A 21,682-nucleotide genomic window follows, 5' to 3' on the forward strand; every position below is an offset into this window, starting at 1 on the left:
GACGTGGAAATCGGTTTAGTTTGGCACCAGATCAAAGTGAAATTAAATTTACTGATCAACTCTGTATCAATGGTCTGATCAATTTTCTGATGTGTGTTCTGTTACCTGTAGTTCCAGCAGTGTAAAAGAGACTTCCTGACAGATTAGAATAAAGTAGAAAAACATTTATACAATTTCTGGTTTTGAATTTATGCAGACACTAGTGACAGTGTGATGCATAGTGTACACTGTTGTAACTACAGCAGCCCTTCATTTGTGACTGTGGCAGCAGAGAATCTACATTAACATTAAAACAGGATGCAAATAAAAGAATCAGTGAAAATGTGGGACTTCCAGTGGATTTTAAAATTAAACGTCAAACATAAACTGTTCTCCAACACATGCGACCCACTTACACCCCTCAGATCTCTTAACTTTGTGGTGAATAACTGTAGCTACAGCTTGTCTGTACTGTGCTTTACTTTTTCCTCAGTGAATTAGATCATATTATTTGAATGTCACCTAGGCTTAATTATCAAAAGCATGCGTCCAAGCAAAGCACCAACCCTGCTTTGCTAACCAAGCCTGCTAGCCTTAACTGCAAACCTAGAACTCCATATTCTTGTCCAAATATATGAACTTCTAGCTCTAAAAACAACAAGAACAATAAATATTCTCTTTAAAGCCAGCAGATGACATCTTATCACGTCATTTAATGCTATAAACGGCGCTCTCTTCAGTATGATTGATTGGATAAAGTTGAAGGTCCAATGCTAGAAAAACATGTATCGTTTAAAACAAATTCAAAAGGAAAAGACAAAAAAAGTCACACAAAACCACATAAATCCACTGCTGTTGAAAACAACAACTTTATATTATAAAGGGCACTTTATATAGCCTCTGTAGAAATTTTCCACATATCTCACTTATCTTAACTGCACTACTGTATAATTCTGTGTAAATAATCATTCTGTACAATACGATAATTTTTAAATCTACAACTGTTTATAACCTGCATAGTTCACATTTCTGCATAGCTGTATATCTCATATTCTGTATAGTTTTTCATATTTATATCCTGTTCATAGCCTGTACATAGCTTGTACTCACTACAGCCTGTACATACTTATAGTTATAGCATATTCATAACATACTTCATACTGTGTACATTATAACACACCATAATAGACCCATTTCTGTAATATACTCACATATCTATATTATTGCTAATATATATTGTAATATATCTATATCATGGCTAAAGCACTTCTGTATGGATGCAAACTGCATTTCGTTGCCTTGTACCTGTGACATGTGCAATGACAATAAAGTTGAATTCTATTCTATTCTATTCTAACAAGTAAAAGGACTCAGTGCTGTGGCCACAGAAACGACTCCGCTAGGCCAGCTTGACATCGCACAAAGAAGGGACACATCGATTCAGCCACGATGAGGCCTACTTCCCAAATGGCAAATGTGTGTTCTCATTAATGTTACGTAAAACAGTTGTTTTTTTTTTGTTCAACTTTGCTGTTCATCTCATCTCTGACAGCCTTTGGATGCGTCACTTTATTTAGGCCAGTGTTGAAATAACAATGTGATGACACCCGTTATCATGGGACCATATTTCGCAGTGGACTGGGCTTGTTTTCCATTAATGCAGTTGTGAAAGGGTGACCAGATTAGGAAACCCATTTCCTGTGTTTAAAAATCCTGGACAGTGCACGTCAGAGAAAGAGTGAATGAGTATCTGAGTAGGAGTTTGGCCACACCGCACTAATGGCAGATTTGAGAATTTCCTCTGCTGTAGGTCCCCTATTCAGCAGAATTCTATTTTCCCTGAACTGTTATGAAAAGAGTAGGTGGTTAAAATGAAAATTATGCTTGTATTAACTCAGAGAAATGAGCTAGCGTTTACTCCAAGCACCTTGAATTCAGCTGGAATGACCTCCAAGTAAACTGCTGCTTTCATTTCTTTTAAACTGGTCCCCTGGATGGTGGTCACACTGTAATTTTTCCTCAGGTTAAACCAGCATTTAGATGCAGCATATATGCTCCCTCTTAAACACAACCTCCGCACTGAAGGCTCAAGTGCGGCTATCTTTAACTGCGTAAACACAACCTTTGTTTTGGTGAAGGCTCGGGGGCTGCTTATCACAGAGGTAAGGCTGGGGATGTTAATGCTGCCCCTGGGAAGGCAAACATTAAGAGATTACCCAGGTAGTGGTTTCACTGTTAGTCAAATGGCAGCTTCCTTCTGCTTATTAATTATCTTGAATAAACAGTCTCCCAACAAGTTCGAAAATTTATGAGACAGGCCTGCAAACACACCTTTTATAGCTCAAAAGAATAAGATTACCTGGTAGGTCTATGGGTGGGAAAAAGACAGGCTTTAGTGCCAGAGACCAGAAAGCAGCTTTTGTATGCTTCCACGGACTGTTTGATATGAATGCTAATCCACCAGGAAACCATCAAAGAGCGTCTGGAGGCACCCCACTCACCTGACAGCTGGGCAGATTGTGCATATGTGTGCCACTTCCTTTCTTCCTGTGAACTGGCCACCACCTTACGAAATCTGTGGTCAGTTGTTTCTCTAATGTATTTCTAGAGTTGTCAGTGAATCTGAATGGACTCATCATCATAAATGTGTGTAAGTTTAATAACAGGAACCTCACTCAGAGGCTCAAATGTCTGTTAATAGTGATTCCTCAACCAAGAATATATATAACACCCCCCCCCCCCCCACCTCAACCAAAGGGGACCTCTTTGCTAACCTGCAAAGAAATGAACAGTCTGTGATTTTTATTGTAGTTTAATTTTAATGGACAGAGACAAAATATCAAGCAAGTAGAAGTACACAGTACATAAAAGTTATAAATTTGAGCCAAATGTCATTGAGTGAAGTATGTTTTTGATCCTTTTACAACCTAGTCACAATTCTGGCTGCCACGGATTGGATGTGTGCACACAGATTACAATCAATCAAAGATCAAAGAGCTGCCAAAGGATGTCAGGGACAAAACTTTAGACCTGCACAAAACTGGAGTGGGCTACAAACTTTTGTGACAACTTTTGGTGTGATTCTTTGGAAATGGAAGAAATATAAAATCACAATGAGTCTAGAGATCCATGCATGGGGTGAGGTTGATTATGAAAAAGGTGGTGGATCAGCCCAAAACTACATGGGAGGAGCTTGTAAATCATCTGAAGGCAGCTGGGACAAAGTCTTAGAGTCTTGGAGCACTTGCAAAGTCCTGCTGCTCAAGAAGGCCCGTTTTAAGTTTGCCATTGATATCTAAATGATTTCGAGAAAGCTTGGGAGAAAGTGCTGCACTCAGATGAAACCAAAACTTTTTGAAGGAAGAGAAATATTGAGTATAACCCAAACGGCATCCCCACATTCAAGCATAGAGATGGAAAGATTATGCTTTGTGGCTGCTTTGAAAAAAATGGCGCCGGTGAGGTCGGCTGCCGTGCTGGATGCTCTGCCCTAACTTCTCCACTAACTTCTTTTTGCAGTTTTTCGTCACTTTTTGCTATATCTGCGATAATCTTGCATGGGCATCATGCAAAACACACAAATCCGCTACAGTAGAGACACTTTGGTTTCTATTGGTCTGCAATACACGAACATTTCACCATGTTTAACGGACCCAACCTGGCCAAAGGAGATCCTGAGAGAGAACAAAGGACGCGACCCTAAGCGACGGCCTCGAGGTAAAAGAGCCGGCATCAGGAACAGGCTACGGGCTCGCGCACACCGCGCACCCATGCCCAGTATCCTGCTAGCCAATGTTCAATCCATCGAGAACAAGCTTGATGACCTCAGAGCCAGAATCAAGTTCCAGAGAGACATTCGGGACTGCAACCTCCTCTGCTTCACCGAGACTTGGCTGAACCCAGCGATACCAGACCACGCCGTGCAGCCGACGGGGTTCTTTTCGGTTTACCACATGGACAGAACAATGGAGTCGGGGAAGAAAAGAGGTGGTGGAGTGTGTTTGATGGTGAACAACAGATGGTGCGACAGCACAAACATCTCCCCACTCACACGCTCTTGCTCGCCCAATCTGGAGCTTTTGATCGTTAAGTGTCGCCCTTTCTACCTCCCTCGGGAATTCACTGCGGTCATTGCCTGCACTGTTTACATTCCGCCTCACGCGGACTCGGACACTGCCTTATGTGAGCTACATGAGGCTCTCACACATCAACAAACACTTCACCAAGATGCCGCACTCATTGTTATGGGAGATTTTAACAGAGTGAATCTCAAACGGACATTTCACAACCTTCACCAGCACATCAACTGCCCCACCCGGGGCACGAGGACATTAGACCACTGCTACACCCCGTTCAAGAACTGTTACAAGGCTCAGCCCCTGCCGGCATTTGGAAAATCGGACCATTCCGCCATCTTCCTCATGCCTGCTTACAAACAAAGGCTAAAGCAGCAACCACCAATCAGGAGGGAGGTCGCTCGCTGGACGGACCAATCGGTGGCCGCGCTGCAGGACGCACTGGATGACGCAGACTGGGACATGTTTCGGTGCAGCTCTGATGACATCAACATGTTTATGGAAGCGGTTGTGGGATTTATCGGGAAACTAGCGGACAACACAGCAGAAAGAACTATCATCCGAACGTTTCCCAACCAGAAGCCGTGGGTGGATAAAAACATCTGCGACGCTCTGAGATCACGCACCGCTGCCTACAATGAAGGGCTTGTCTCCGGTAATATGGACCTATACAAGGCTGCGTCCTACAACGTGCGCAGCGTGGTCCGAAAGGCAAAGCGGAGCTACGGGGAAAAACTAGAGTCACAGCTACGACAGTGCGACTCTAGGAGCCTGTGGAAAGGACTGCGGACTATAACGGACTATAAACGACCAGCTTCTTCAATGATGAATGCAGATGCTTCACTGGCTGATGAGCTGAACACGTTTTATGCTCGCTTTGACGCCGCAGCAATTAAAACAACAAACGGCTGCGCGCGCTCGGAGTGCACCAGTGAAGAAAATGCATTCGTCATCACAGAGCATGCCGTGAGGAACACCTTCAGGAGGGTGAACACCAGGAAGGCAGCAGGACCAGATGCAATCCCTGGCCGGGTCCTTAGAGCCTGCGCTGATCAACTAGCACCGGTGTTCACGGAGATCTTCAACCTCTCCCTGGCCCAAGCTGTGGTTCCCACGTGCTTCAAACAGTCCATTATTGTCCCTGTTCCAAAGAAACAACAGCCCGCTTGCCACAATGACTACCGTCCAGTAGCACTGACTTCAATTGTGATGAAGTGTTTTGAAAGACTGATGAGAGATCACATCACTTCTTCACTTCCTGCCACCATCGACTCACTTCAGTTTGCTTACCGGACTAATCGTTCCACAGACGATGCCATATCTCACCTGCTCCACACATCCCTGAGTCACCTGAACACTGGCAGAGGGAATTATGTTAGGATGCTGTTCGTGGACTACAGTTCAGCATTCAACACAATAATTCCCTCTAAGCTTTTCACCAAGTTGACGGATCTAGGACTCAGCTCATCACTGTGTCAGTGGATCCTCAACTTCCTCACAGACAGACCCCAACCAGTGAGGGTGGGAAAACAAGTCTCCCCCTCCACCTCACTCAGCACTGGAGTGCCTCAGGGCTGTGTTTTAAGCCCCCTGCTGTACTCACTGTACACTTATGACTGTGTAGCCACATCCGACACCACCTCCATTGTCAAGTTTGCTGACGACACTGTTGTTGTGGGCCTGATCTCCGACAACATCGAGACGGCCTACCTGGAGGAGATTAGGAACCTGGAGACCTGGTGCCAGGAGAATAACCTCCTCCTAAACATCAGCAAGACTAAGGAGCTGATCGTGGACTTCACTACAAAGCAGGCGAGGAATTACAAACCCCTCATCATCAGTGGCACGCCAGTGGAGAGAGTGGACAGTTTCCGATGCCTGGGTGTCCACATCACTCAGGACCTGTCATGGTCCTGTCACATCAACACCCTGGTTAAGAAAGCCCGTCAGCGTCTCTTCTTCCTCAGAAGACTTAGAGACTTCCATCTGCCACTGAAGGTGCTCAAGAACTTCTACTCCTGCACCATCGAGAGCGTCCTGACGGCAAACATCTGCACCTGGTTTGGGAACAGCACCAAGCAGGACAGACAAGATCTGCAAAGGGTGGTGCGCTCGGCAGAACGCATCATTCAATCAGAGCTCCCTGACCTGCTGTCCATCTACACCAAGCGGTGCAAGTCCAAAGCTAGGAAGATTATGATGGACCTCTCCCATCCCAACAATGGACTCTTCTCACTGTTGAGGTCTGGGAAGCGCTTCCGCTCCCTTAAGGCAGAAACAGAGAGAATGAGGAGGAGCTTCTTCCCCCAGGCTATTCGGGGCCTGAACCAGGTGTAGGACTGGACTCTCCCAAACACGTCACTATAAGACTGGACTCTCACACACGTCACCACACGCACCACCACACATTTCCTATAATCCTATAATTCCTATAATTTATAATCCTTATCTTTATAATCTCTTCTGCTATTTGCACATTCTTTACTGTAAATTCCTAAGTTAATTTGTAAATTTTTGTAGTAAATTGTAAATATTGTAAAACTTTTCTTCTGTCATTTAATGGTCGGGCATTGTACAGCTACAAGCATTTCACCCTCATGTCATACTGTGTATGGTTGTGTGTGTGTGACAAATAAAATTTGAATTTGAATTTGCTTTTCTGAAAAGGGAACAGGATGACTGCATTCAGGGCCCAATAGACGGGACTATGTACTGTAAAATCTCGAACCAAGAACCTTCTTCTCTCACCCAGAACATTGAAAGTGGTAGTGAATGGGTCTTCCAGTTTGGCAATAATCCAAAAACTATTGAGGCAACAAAGAGTTGCTTAAGAAGAAGCACATTATGGTCATGGCGTGACCTTGCCGGTCTCCAGACCTCAATCTTGTGGAGAGATGAAGCTTGATTGGCCAAGCAATGGCCAAGAAACTTAAAGGTAATGTTTTGTTTGGAGATTAAACATGTATTTGAGTCACTGACATGCTAATCAGTTTTTAACTTTTATGTAATATGTTTTTTCTGGATTTTTGGTTGATATTATGTCTGTCTCCATTTAAATGAAACTAACATTAAAATTACAGAGCTTTCATTTCTTTTTTTCCAAATTCACCCAGGGATCAAATAATTATTTCCCCCACTGTATTATCAGTAAGCTGTAATCTTCCACCTTACACTGGCACACCTAACATCAATCTGAGAAACAGCCCCTGTGTTCACAGGCTGCGCTCCTTTATGTAAAACCAGCTGGTATCGAGTTCTTGCCATTCTGTACATGTAATGGCTGGTAGTAAATGTGTGACCCCGGGGCTTTGAAATCCACCACATCTGAGCAAACAGATCGCCAACATCCCCCTTAAATGTTTGCGATTTAACCCATAGTCCAATGATTTTGAGGGGTAATGATTATCAGCTGTACCAATTGAGGGTATCAGACACACGCCTTCCCTGCTGACTGAGATCACACATACACACACAAACACTTGTACACATCTCGTTTGATTTCTCACTACAAGTGTAATCCTTTTTTAGGCAATAGCTGTTGTTAGCTTGTAAATTACAGCCTCTCTGTCTGGCAGAGCTTCACTCTGAAGCAGCCATGATTGATTCCTACCCATAATCTTATATCCCTCCATCGTGGGATGACGTGTGTTACCTGCTATGCACTGGCAATTAAATTGTTTCGTAACTAAAGGACAGTGCACAAAAACCACAAAGCCTTTTTTTGGGTCGTAAAAATGCCTTAGGTGCTACAAAATCTCCCCAAGGGAAAGAAGAGGTAAAATGTCAAGGTTATCGCCAACCATCAGTTTCCAGTCAACAAGCTGATGGATTAGACATAAACTGAGGACCAAATAGTCTTCACTGTATGGCAGCAGCATGCACAGTAATTAAAAAGCATACTAAAGGCAAAAAAAAAAAAGAAAAAATGCAGGCTATAGAGGGGGAACCCAACCACAGGAGGATCAGGCTCACTTTTAACATGCAGTTACAGATATCTGGATTCTACAGTATGTCATCACAACAATAAGTGAAAGGCCTTCAGCCAGAGGAACAGCCATAAAACCCAAGTTTGACCATAAAAGGCCAGCAAACATCCACATGGGATTTTTTAGGCTGGCAATCCAAATCATGTTCCATTTTAACAGAGCTCATGCTGAGGCCTGCGCTAAGATTAGAAACAAGAGACAGATGGAGGAGGTGGGCAAAAATAGGGAAAAACCGGTGAAGCAGAGGAGGAAAAAGAGGAGAGTGACAAATACGACGAAGGTTAAGGAGCCACGGGTTAGATGCAAAAATGAGACAACCCTGTGCAAGATAGACCTTAAAAGGAGGAGGTGGAAGAGGAGGGAAGCTGACATATGGATTTGATTACAAGGCGATGATGTCATGTATGTATGTCAGGTAATCAGCCCCTGGGCTGTGTGTATTGTACACGCACGTGTGTGTTAGACAGCCCTCAAGTGTGCTGGGCAAGACCGGGCCTTGTCCGTGATGGCAGCAGAAACCACACTCAGTGGAGAGAGTGACTGTGTGTCTTTGTCTGACTTTGTCTGCTTCTGCTTCATGCAGCCAGTGGATCAGATCCTTAAACATATTGCTAGGGGGCAAAAAATGTGCACATGTGTTATTTGAAAAAAACACACACTCTGCTTTATCTCTGGTTTCCATCTGGTTTGGACATTAATGGTTTTATCAGATTCATACCTTGTATATATATATATATATATATATATGCACAAATATGCACTCAGAAGCACTTCCCTGCTCCACTGTTATCTGTGCAACGATTTACCAGCACTGGGAAACCTTACATTTAAAAGTAAATTGTCACAATATACCTACAGAGCAATTACCGCAAGCCTGTTAATTTCCCTTGTAGTGACAGCTTTAGATGAACTAAAAGTTAGCAGCTGCTGTTCAGGACGGGCCTCGACGGTCCAAGTTCGCCCAATAAAGTCACTGGATCCCCTCAACTGAATTCTGCTTACATACTTAAACTATAAGTTACACTTATTCATGCAATTTGGAAAAACCTAAACACCCACACCGCCAATATCACCTATATTGGCCCTGTATTTAATTGTTATTGGATCAATACCAAAATTTGCAGTATTATGCACGGTATAGTGCAGTACAGCACTACTCTTTGAATCTAAAAAGAGGTCTGTGCAGTTGATTTTAAGCATGATACTGTGCACACAGTGAGCTGTACGAGTGCGTGGTGAGTTCATGGATCCACTTCTGCACCTAGAGAAAACGCTTCCCCTGTGTGTCTCCAGCTTTCAATGTAATTCAGTTAAATTTGATCTATATAGGGCCAAATCAGCCTCAAGGTGCATCATGTTGTAAGCTATTATGTGTATTATTATGTTTTAATGTGAGTGTCAATGGTTTTATCTTGTGTTTTCCCCTTTTGTTTCTGTACAGCACTTTGGGCAAACCTTCTGTTTTTAAATGTGCTGTATAAATAAATTGGATTTGGATTTAAATACAGTAATACAGAGAAAAGCTTTGCATTTGAAATCTAAGACAGATATTTTTGCATTTTTTTAGAACTGTGGCTACATTTCTCTGACTGTACCATCTTATATATGGTTGTAATTATGCACAGAGGGTGTGTGAGTGCAGGTGCATGGGTTTTTTTTTTTTAATGGAATAGCAAAATGACTTGAGTCGATTCCCTCCCTGTCAAAGTTGCCCGTCCAGTTCATGTGGTCTGCTGCTGACCGTGGTTCAGGAGCTCTGTCACTTGCACAATTCTGTAGAGCTGTTCTTAGTCTTCAAATGCTTTGTGTAAATGTCATGTGTCTGACACACACTTATTATCACCCTGACATGATTTGTACTTCACTGTGATGTTATTCTCATTCTTTTCCCCCACAAATTTGAAGTAATTTTGCAGCATGTGCTTCGGAGTTGATAAAAGACTGATTTTGGTTATGCAGATCCATGTCCAAAGATAAACCACAATTCAGGAAGTCTACTAAGTTTCACCGTAAAATCATTTCAAGCTGCACCTAAATTTACAGAAGAAAAGAAAATGATCTTATGAAACAGGAACAAAAAAGGAACACACAATATCGTTAAATACTCTTTAAATAAAACATTGTTTTGCATAAATATATTTTTAAAAATCATCTGGTCCTTAGCAACATCTAAAATGATTTAAATCTAACCTGAGGTGTGAAACAGCATGTGGTAGATTTCACCATTTCATTGTATATTTAAACAAAATGAAGCTGAAATACAGAAGCAGTGTGAAAAGGTAAATACATCCCATCCTTCAGTAGCTTGTAGAGCCTACAAGCTCTTTGTCACTTTATCAGTCTGTTACATCATTGTAGGGGAATTTAGGCCCTCTCTTCTTTATAACATCACTTCATTTTCCACCACAGCATTTCAGTTAGGTTGAGTTCTGAACTTTGACTGGTCAGCTATTCGGTTGTAGATCCAGGACAGATGTCCTAGAATACTAGTCTAGAATACTTTGACATGCAGAAGAGTTCATGGTTGACTCAATGACTGCAAGGTGTCCAGGTCCCGTGGCTGCAAAACAAGCCCAAATCACCACACCTCCACTACCGTGCTTCAGACTATATAACACACTATATGAGACGCAGCTCTTGGGGTTTTTTGCAGTTACTCTGAGCATTGCACAGTCTGACTTTGGAGTGAATTTGCTGAGACATCCACTCCTGGAAAGGCTGACAGTTATCTTAAATGTTTTCTGCTACTTAATAATCTTTCTCATTATAGGATGATTTCAAATCGTTTGGAAATGGCCTCATAACCCTGCCCACATTTATGGGCAGCAATAACTGCTTTTCTAAGCTCACTGCTGATGTCTGTCCTTGGCATTGTGTTAACACACGCCTGAATGCTCCAGAGCAGCAAACTGCCCAAACTTGTTTTGTAGTTTATCTGAGGTCATATTAACTCATTTCAAGACCTGGTGATTAATGTTAGAACTCAAACTCGGTGTGCTTCCCTTTAACCACGTAAATAACAGAATCAGCCGATTTCATGTGACTTATGTGTCATGCATCTTTCCATCATTCCTTAACCAATACTTTTACACCTCAGCCAACTTCAAACTCTGAAAATAAGGCTTTACTTTTCCTCCACAGTACAATTCAACTGTTCTTGTTGTGATGACAAAGATGTATCATCCCCAGTCAGAATCACACCGGAAACCATGATAGTGTCAGTCTGAACAAAGCACTAGAAAGCAGGCCATCAGTCTTTCAGACCCACTAATGCTTCATGTACGAGATAAGCACATCATGTCTCATTCGTACACATCTGGAATTCTCACTAATACCAGGTCCAAAAGAACATGTTGAAATGGCGGAAGACCGTGCCTTGAGACTGGATGAGTTCAAAAAGCACACGTTGCTCATCCAAACCAAATCCCAAACCTTCATTCTTCTGTGTATAGTCAGCGCCATAGTCATTCCACTGAGGTTGCATAACACCTCTTCATCCCCACACTATTTGTCATTTGGCAGAGGCTTGTCACAGCAAACATGTTTGTGTGGCCCGCTCTTGTGTTTGATCCTTGACATCTGTTTCAAGTGTACAGTACTCAGGGCTCTGAATATGTCCTGATTTAGAAACAGGGTCTTATTTTGGATGACCGAATTGTTTCTTCCAAGAACAAACACTTTATTGCAGGGAAATGGGGAAAAACACATCGCTATAACAGATCGTGCTGATGGTAATCCGTCACACTAAGTATTGCACTGTGCAGATTTTCAAAAGGTTGAAAAAAACAGCTCGTCTATGAAATGAGTGAAGACTTCAGTCTCAGAAAAGTAGGCAACGATGTCTTTCTGCTTGTGCTTTAGCTTCCCATCTCTTTGGTCTTTAGCTGTTGAGTAACATGTGACAATTCCCATACAGAAAGCTCTACCCAGTCCCTCTCTTTTTAGTTGGTGTTCAAGACACCAAACAAAATCACATTTTGTGTGTTTGCACAGGAACTTCCTGACCTGAAAGACATGCTATCTTTGGCTTCTACCAACACTCTTTGCACAGACTTGCTTTTCACACAGCCTCATTCATTGTCTTCCAACAACAGTCTCCTCCAATTGGTTAAAAAACACTGTGATTAATTGGATTTTTTTTTTTAAACATAACTTGTTGGGCCACATGTTTTGAGTTTACTTCCTTTTAGGAATTCGTGAGTCGTGTCTGGCACCCGCTGTGACTCACGAACGTTGCTCCGTGCACTATTAATGAACAGACATAGACTCAGATTGTGTATGCTGGCATCTGCTGTATCGGCTAAATTGAATTTTGCTTGGAATACGCCACTGGACAAAGTTTGGGTTTTACATTTCCGGCCTTAAAGTTGTCCAGACTCTGATGAAAACGCTTCCTAGATGCTTGTGGCCTTGAACGCTAACTCAATTTCAATGTAAAAGCATCATTTCCAGTATTATTGTATGGTCAATGCACAATTACATCTTGTGATGCCAGAAATAAATGATAATACCGACTTTTCCTCATACTGCATAGCGTTCAGCTGACAGGAAGGGTCATAAAGTCAGATGGGCATGTAGATTGAACACTTGCGAGCCTTTAATCTGTATCCTGGTCATCAAGTAAGTTTAACATGGTCACATCTTTAACATATTAATCCTGCCCTACTGTCGCTTTAAATTTACCCAGAAAATCCAGTTCCTTCAGCTCAGTTGGCAGAGCTCGTAACATTTAGCAACAGTGACCTCAGCCATTGTGAAGCCATGACATATTGTATTTAGTGGGCAGGAGACAGGAAGACTCTTGCCCTCGTTATTCCCTTACACTGCTGGAATCACTTATAACTGCGACTGCCTGAAGCACGTACTCGTAGAACATGCTTTGTGTTTTTACAAACTGTTATGTAACTCATTTGCTGTCTGCCATGCATTGTCACCTTACACCGAGCATGAAACCTTGCCGTTCTCGCACCATGTTTGTCAGGAGCTAGTTATGTCACTCGCTGAAATGCTCCTGAAGTGTCACCACTCCTATTGTCTGGAATATACTGGGCACATTTATTCCCACGAAAAACTGGGAAACCTCACTTAAAGATTAAATTTGCGCCCCTCATGTGACAATAGGTGACACACTGTGGCTTCTGTCTTCAGTTAAAGGCTGAGAATTTTCAGAGTAAGGTGAGAACACCCCCGATGAAGAAAAAAAATTAAGACTTTGGCGTTTTGAGCCAAACAATGCGCCACAGATAAAGACTGATGTGCGCTGACTTAAGCTGTGATTACATCACAGTGTGGAACGCCATTGTTTTGTTTGTGGAGCCATTAGCTTAAAGCCACTTTTCACCACACAGGTAAGATGTTTAACCACCCAACCGTTGCTTCAGACTTTCTCATAACCTGGCTCAGTCCAAAGGCAGAGCTCCAATGTGTAATCTTTATACTTTGGATTTTGAAAAGATAAATAAGCAAATAAGTTGTGAAAAATATGCTGGGAAGCAGATGTTGTTTGCTCCTGGGCCATGATGGCTGCTTTAGATTCTATGTTTCAGCCTCCAGATTCATATTTAATAAAAACACATGACCATAGTCACACAAGTTTATTTTACCAGAGAAAGTTGTTCTGATGTGTATGAGAGACATTTCTCCCCATACTCAGATCACTTGAAATACACCAGCCCACTAAGTGGGGGAAATTGTAATACTAACCCCCCCCCCCCCCCCCCCTCTCCCCCATCATCAAAAGCAGGCCTAAAAACAGACAGATATCTAATTACATATCTAATCATCTTACTAAAGCCTTCTTTCTATTTCTGCAGGAGACTAAACAACAAATGATTGGATTATTAATTATTAATTGGCTATGACTCAAGTATATCTGCATCTCAATCTCAATATACTCTTGGTGCACAGAACAAAACTTCTACTAGCTCGCTCTAAATTTGTAAAATGTAAGCTTCTTACTTGTAAAGTAATCATTCTTATTTTGTTGTGCCATCAAACCACTATATCCACTGCAGACAAACCTACAGTGAGGGAAACTTTGTTTTTTAACCATTAAATAGTCCCACTTTTTGTCTGTATTTAATACAGTTTGCACACACAACACACACTGTTTTTATTAATGAGCTGCTTTTTTATTTTTACATATAAACTGAGCGAAATATGTTAATTTTAGAAAAGAAAAGTACATCAATACACTACTAACTTACTTATACTAGGCTATATGCAGTCATGATAAAATCTTGTATGCTAGCTAGCAGCAACCGTATTAGCATAGCTATTTTAGATGAATAACCTGAAGATTCAAATGAAACTAGGAATGTAGCCAGAACAAATGTTCATGATACCCTACACTATGTTGGCTACCCTACCCTAGGTAACATAGGCAGCATATAAATCGAGCGCTCTAGTCTATCCTTATGCGCTGAAGGAGGAGGGTGCCAACAAGCACAGGACAACTATATGTGGAAGATGGTGACCAGTGCAGCTGCTGCAATTGAGGTTTTGCAGACATGTGACCACAAACCACACGATGTTAGCTTGTGTACCATTTTTGAAGTGTGAGAATCATGGTGACAATATAGGATCGAGTGAATAAGACCCCAGTCATGCAGGCCTACAGACCAGTCAGTGACCACCTGGCACGTGTATTCCCCAACCAGTTGGTAAAAATCCTCCCAGTGATTGTTTTGGGTGCTGGGATATTGCTGCGGTTGTAGTTTGAGTGGAACTGACTGACTTCCCCAGCCACTCTCCAAGCTGTAGTGAAACTGTCCTAAGTCGGATGCAAGGCGAATCCAGTTTGTGTCACACTTTTTCAAGTTTATTACCGCTGAGCTTATAGTTATTATTCATAGAGAAATAACTACAGGAAATCTTAGCAATCCTCTAACAACAAAACCAATTACAGGAGGTTTTTGGTACTGCTTCTTTACCCAATGACAGCCAGCAATGCCCCAGAACTTCTGTAATCAGTTGGTGAATACACATTTTCCCCTAGCAACCGGTGATTGTATCATGTCCAACTATGCATCAGTTGCCCACATGATGTCACATGAGATACTTCAATAGCTCCACCCTTACTCATTGATAAGAAAAGCAGTAAGAGTTGGGTATGGAAGTACTTTGTGTTGTGGGTGGATGAATAAGGGGTGATAATTGATTTACAAAAAAGGCAATATGCAAATGATTCTTTTGTGCTTTTCAGACAAAGGAAAGAGATATTTCCAGCTTAGCGAAGCACCTAAAAAATGGCATCCAGATGTGTTCAATTCAGCATACAACAATATCCAAAATATTATCATTCTTATGCTGAAATACACAGGTTTATTTAAGATAGCTGGAACTGCTGTTGCGAAATCAACTTTGTTCCGTCAGCTCAGATGTTTGCAATGAATAACATTATATAAATGCTTATACTGACACAATGTACCAAACAAAAAACAAGACTTGTTTTGGCATCGTATTAGGTAAATCAAGCAAATCTACTCATATTGGTACCAAAAAAAAAAAAACTGGTTTCATAACATCCATAATTAATTAGTTTTAAACCTGCAGTCCCCCCCCCCCCCCCTTCAAAATTAGGTTCAAACGATCCTTTTCCTTTTCAACAGAATTCACAGAATCCCACTGAGCATGTGCGGAGAAATCATCGTTACTCCAGCCATTTCCTAACTGTACTAAATGAGGTAGTAAAAATGAGCTCTCTACTACTTTTACATCTGACATTTATGGAAAAAAGTAAATAGTGCTTAAAAGTTTAAAAAAAAGAAGACCTGGCTGACATAATGGGCCATGTTTGGTGAAAGAACAGGTCAGTACTTGGTAACTAAATCTGCCATTATGTGGACAAAAACACTGCCTAGGGAGAAGAAACTACATTTTATGTTTTTTCATCACTCTAATATGCTTGAAACTAAATAGGTTTTAACTCGAATTTCCATAATACAGCATACTAACTGTGCTCACCGCTCCATGACACTAAACAGGTTCTGCTACTAGGTGGCTATAAGGGAAACACTCCCTGAGCTTAATCAGCATCACTAACAAACCTTTTGAGAGACTAAATGCCAGGGGATCTCTTAGGAGTGGGCTGTGTATACATTTCACAAAGATACAGTATGCGTTACAAGTCTTGTCATGTTCTCCAGCACTGGTCTCAGTTACAAATCCGCATCCAAGAATCTCTTATTAACTTTGCAAGCTGATTATTTTTTCCCCTCTTCTCCCTTGGCTGAAAAAATTAGTTAAGCTGACAAGGCCCATAAGGACATACTGTAACTCGAACTCTTCATCTGTCCTCGCTTACTGTTCGGCCTCTAGAGCACTGACAGACTGTGCAGATATTTCACACATTACATACGACAAGGCATACCTTTTCCCTTCTTATTTTTTTTGTGCCACAACCTTTAGTTAAACAGTTACTCCAGCAGGCTTGCTCAAGCGCAGTTACACATGCGAGCAAGCACACCCCCTTCTTGTGAGCCTCTGCAATGCAAAGCTCCATATAAGGACATGTTGATGATGTAATGGTCCATAGGCAGGGAGCACATCCCTTATTGTTTGGTCTGACTGCAGGAATGCCCACATTACTGCTACTAAGAGTCTGAGAATCAGAGAGAGAGCGGGAGAGCCGAGAGCCCGGGTGTTGTACGGCAAGTTGATCATGAGCTTGTGGCAGTAAAGCTGGGAGAGAGAGCCGCTGGCACAGGTAGGCACACAAAACATTGCCTTTGAGGAGAAGAACTTTCAAAACTTTAAAAGAGCTGCTCCCTTGATGAGCCTGAACGCACACAGATTTTCAGACTTGCATCTTGTCATTCTGGTTGTTCTTTTAAATTATATTTTGTATAGTTACTGTAAGTTACATCTGAAATGTGTCTTCTTTAAAACAGCTGCATAGGAAAATTAAGACATTAGATTCTACTTAATTAGACACCATTGTGGGGGTTTTAATTCCCAAGTATCTTTTTGCATATTTGCTGAGAAATTCTTATAAAAGTTGAATGAATTTAATAGAAATGATCGGAAAGGAGCACTTAATATGACAACTAAAATATGTAGACTGTAAAATTAGGGAAATCTAAGGTAAGGTCCTAAATGTTCCTCGTTGCGTGCTATGTAAGTCAAATAATAAGCAGAAATTAGTACACAATGTACGCCTAATTGAATTACACACAAATATTTGGGTCCCATGTGTAACGACAAGAAAAATGACTGTGTGCGACTGAGTGCGTGTGCAATAGCAGATGGCATAGTTCTGTGATGATAGTAATAAGTATATTATATTAATTCAAGTCACACCAATTAAGAGTAATGCCATTAACTGCATTGTATAAAACAGCAGCTGTGTTTAAAGTAAGTAAAACAGTTTTGGTGCTTAAGACCCGAATGTTTCAGGAGAGTCACATCCAGGTCTCTGTTTGGTTCACACCATGTTATTAATCATAATACCACTAGCAGGAAGTTAATAAATACCCGAACAACATATATCACGCGTTTTGATTGCACTCTGGGGGCATATCACTTGGCCTGTGCGGATTTTAAATACAGTCCGTGGACCTCATCAATCAGTGTCCTCCCTTTGAACTGTTGTCACACCAGCATCTGTTAAAGAAGGAGGAGATGTTCATGTATGTGCACAGGATATATTAGTCTATACATACATGACCTAATCGCTTGCGGTGAGGAAATGGCACAGCAACCCGCAGAGGAGGCGCAGCGGCACTTTACACACAGCGGGTGAGCCACAGTTTCCAGCATAAAAACAGAGGGAAGCCCTCGGCAAAGCTGTAATGTGTGCTAGTGTGTCTCCCATATGGACTTGGCTGAGAGTTCCCGACTGGATGTTTCCTTTTCTTTGAGTGCATTCATGTTATCGTACATTTGAGAGAAAAGGAAAATATAATATAACATTAAGATATCCACTCAAGGACCCTAACACACTAAATCACTCAGCACGACTTGTTTTTCCATGACATTTAACGACTGACAGTGGTGACTATGCATCTGTCTTCCTGGGGAAACCGCTCTGAATGAGATTAGTACCTGATGCAAAGTTTGCACATGCTGCTCCATGAGTGGTAATAGTGATAGCTGTTAAACTGTTCTTTTTTCAAGAATCACAGATCTCTGCGTAAAGGAGCTACACTCTTGCAATGCTGAAAATGTAGCGTGATGGGGTTCAAAATGTGGCCCTGAAAATGCAACACACATAGTAAATTAGATGGTGACAGCAGGTAGGTTGAGCTACTAACCATCATTTAAAAGTTTGATTGTACTTCCTTTAGGTGCCACCTGAGGTTGGCTCCAGAAAGGAGTCAATCGTGGAAGGCTCCCATTTTAAAATGGAAGACCAAAGCATTAGAAAACATGTTTTCAACTTTGACCAAAAAAAGAGGAAAAAGAAAAAAGGTTTTGGCCTCTATGGATAGTTTCCCCCTCTCATAACAACTCTAAGTGGGATAATTTTTTTAATAACTTATCCAGCTGGACAATTGAGCTTCCCTGACACAGGTAGTTGAAGCTGATCGGAGTCTGCTAAGCCTCATCCACTACTTTGAGTCATTAAACTGGACCCCTTCACTGTATGTATGTTGCATTTTAATAAATTATCTGACTAATATTAGATTATTATGGTATAGGCCATCCAAAAAGTTTGTCCTTCAGATGTGCTGAGGGAAATTCTACTACTCTATTATTTCTAACTACACTAATTACACTAATTAGCTGATATGGGTCTGTTGTGTTGCACTTTGTGAATGCAGCTTGCTAACCAAGCTAGCTAGTATTAGCTGCTAACTTAGCCATCCACCCTTTTATCAATAAAAGCTAACGTCTGGCTTGAAAAACAGCTTTGGCTAATATGGTAACGTTGACAGCTCAAGGTGTGGAACAATGGGTGACATCACGATAGATAAGTCCATCGTATTTTTTTTCACCAAGTGTCACTATGTCTGTTTTTGCCGCATCCATGCAACATGCAGTGTGCTCTAAATTATATCTAACAACCCAAAATGGTCTCAGATGTTGCTCTGTTGGCCAATTACATTCATCTCTCTGTGTGTCCCTGATGAGAAGAAGTCCGGGAACAAATTATCTGATTTAAAGATTTTTTTCTGTACCACAGAGTACATCAGGCACAGAGTAATATAGTCCTACAAAGGAGGTAGAATTTGTCTTTAGTGATGCAAAGTTCTCTTGCATGCAGTAATTTGGATTAATATCCATTTCAGGACTTTTTTTTAACATGTTTTTTTTTTTTTAAGCCAGAGTGACAGAGTTTCCAGTAATACTAGGGAACAAAGTATGTTGATCTTTCTATTTTCGCCGATGACATCACTAGGAAAACAGTGGGGACAGAGATAAGAGATTAAATAAATAGTGATTACAAACTGGTTTGAAAAGGACATGTCTGCCTGCTGTAGAGGAGTTTTGCTTTGCAGCTTTTCACACGCATAATCTAATCAAAGAAAAAGCAACCTTTCAGCACATGCATGGCTCCTGATGAGGCGATAAGTATTTTGATGACACCACTGGCAAGCACTTTGTAGTCCTGGGCATGATTTGCAATCAACATGTGTAGGAGACAGGATTAAAAACAAGAGCAAGCTATGTTGATAAAACCCAGACAGAAAAGTGCAAGTCCTTGGGGCTATCAGATTCCTTGAAATGAAAAAGCATGATTGGAGATTTGTTTAATACACTGTTGAACACCATGTCACCTAATAACCCCAGCATAGCAGCCATATCAATCCTCTATATGCAAAAATCAAAGTAGTTTATTCAAGACATAAATCATTTTTTTAAAACTGACATACGTGTAAGTGTGTATTAATATATACCTCCATATAACTTCAACTTTTTCATGTAATTTCACCAGAATAGATCAAAATGTGTAGATTGTCTCTGTTTTAAGTTAAACTGGAATATAAGTAGTAAAAGTGAATAGAGCTTTTGTAGTTGTTTAAATGTAATTGACTGAAGTTTAAAGTAATATACCGGGGAACCTTTCCAAAAAAATGGTACTAAAGTATAATAGCTGAGTAAATATACTTTGAGTTTACCATGAAAAGCTAAACTATAAAGGATGATGCAATCTTGTGTTGTGTGATACTATAAATTTTGGTATCGCTCGGATACCAAATACAGGGTGAGTATCGCTGATACCAATACCGATACCGATAGAGCAGGGTGTCATGATTTATGAGATGAATCTTCATCAGTTTCCAAATGATTAACATATGTTAATGATCAATAAATCACTGTGACTTTTACTTTCTACAATAATTAGTTTGCACAAGAAAACACACTTTTAAGCTTTTCATGCATTTGAAACTGGGTGTTTTTGGCACCTTGAAATGTAAATGTGCCTGTCTCTGAAGCGCTTTGGGTCACCTTCTGTTGTTTAAATGTGCTATAAGCAAATAAAACATGAGAAACAGAAAGGTTCAGACAATTTTCACAGTGCATGTTAGAGTTATATTTATATAAAGTATCAACCCTGGCGCTTCAGTATCGATACGATACCGATACCAGCGTTGCTATCTATATTTGGATTGATCTAACCACCTCTAGTTCAATGCTCTACTCTGACTATACCCAATATTAGAATGGTACATCTTTATTAGAAAATTTCAACATAATTTACTATAAATAAGTTTATTTTTACTTGTCCATAAAAAGATTTCCTCCCATAATGCATTACAACCACACTAATAATTAGGTCTTATTCTTAATCATGCAAATTTATATGTACTTTATTGGGTGTTTTTCTGTGTAATAGCAGCACATGGATCTAGTTACATGTGTCCCCCTAAATCCAACTGCCCTTTAGCAGCTACTGAAGAAAGAAATGACATACTGCTGTAGAAGTGACCCACCCTACTGTACCACACTTACATCATGGCCCACAACCCAAGTGTACATGTGGAATTTGTGTGTGTGTGTGTGTGTGTGTGTGTGTGGGGGGGGGGGGGGGGGGGGGGGGTCTTCTGAATAAACTCTGCGGAGCTGTAATTGCTTTTGGAAGCAGGGGGAATTCCTTTAAAAGTATAAGAAAAAAAAAGCAGGGTGGGTAGGTGGTGGTGGGTTTAGTGAGGGGGAGGAGGGTTGGTAGTAGAGGAACCCCTTAATTAAAGGATTGTTCCATGCCAGTGGGCCATCTGTGTGGAAACGCCTGGCAGACGCACACACAGCAGTCATAACATATTTTCTCCAGGGGCTGTAGGCACTTTGGTGATGCATGCATGTGCCAGACGCCTTGACCCGGGCTGCACACTGTACTTAAGGGACTACAGCTGCATCACATGGCAAACATATTCTATAGTATAAAAATATGGGATTTCATTAGTTGTGGAAATATAAATATTACATATGCTACCCTGTCGGGTCTTGTTATTTTTCTTAAACAGACTGCTTCTGATTTTATTTTATTTTTGTCAGTTTGTCAGCTGTGACAGACATTAAAAAAGTTTACATTCTAAAGTGTTTCTCATTTTTGCTTGAATCCTGATTTCCTGATTTGCTCTTGTGCAATGATGCAGTTATTTCCTTCTATGAGCTAACAATCAGGCCTCAGATTTAGATTATAAGTGGGTCACAGACATATTTTATTGTGCTTGCAATATGTCATGTTGTCCAGTC

At 41.1% G+C, this 21,682-nt stretch overlaps 1 protein-coding gene across 3 annotated transcripts in view; it reads left to right on the top strand.

The window, feature by feature from the left end:
• filip1l (filamin A interacting protein 1-like) overlaps positions 1 to 21,682 on the top strand; it is a 108,409-nt gene that overhangs the window by 72,243 nt on the left and 14,484 nt on the right. Inside the window, exon 1 of one of the 3 annotated variants that reach the window (XM_080877496.1) lies at positions 16,593 to 16,748. The exons of the other annotated variants lie outside the window; for them this stretch is intronic. The gene's annotated coding sequence lies outside the window, so the exon portion shown is untranslated. Of the gene's footprint in view, positions 1 to 16,592; positions 16,749 to 21,682 lie in introns of those variants that run through there. 3 annotated transcript variants of the gene reach the window in all.

The sequence above is a fragment of the Rhamphochromis sp. 'chilingali' genome (genome assembly GCF_963969265.1).
Source record: "Rhamphochromis sp. 'chilingali' genome assembly, chromosome: 3".
In the NCBI taxonomy this organism is placed as follows: domain Eukaryota; kingdom Metazoa; phylum Chordata; class Actinopteri; order Cichliformes; family Cichlidae; genus Rhamphochromis; species Rhamphochromis sp. 'chilingali'.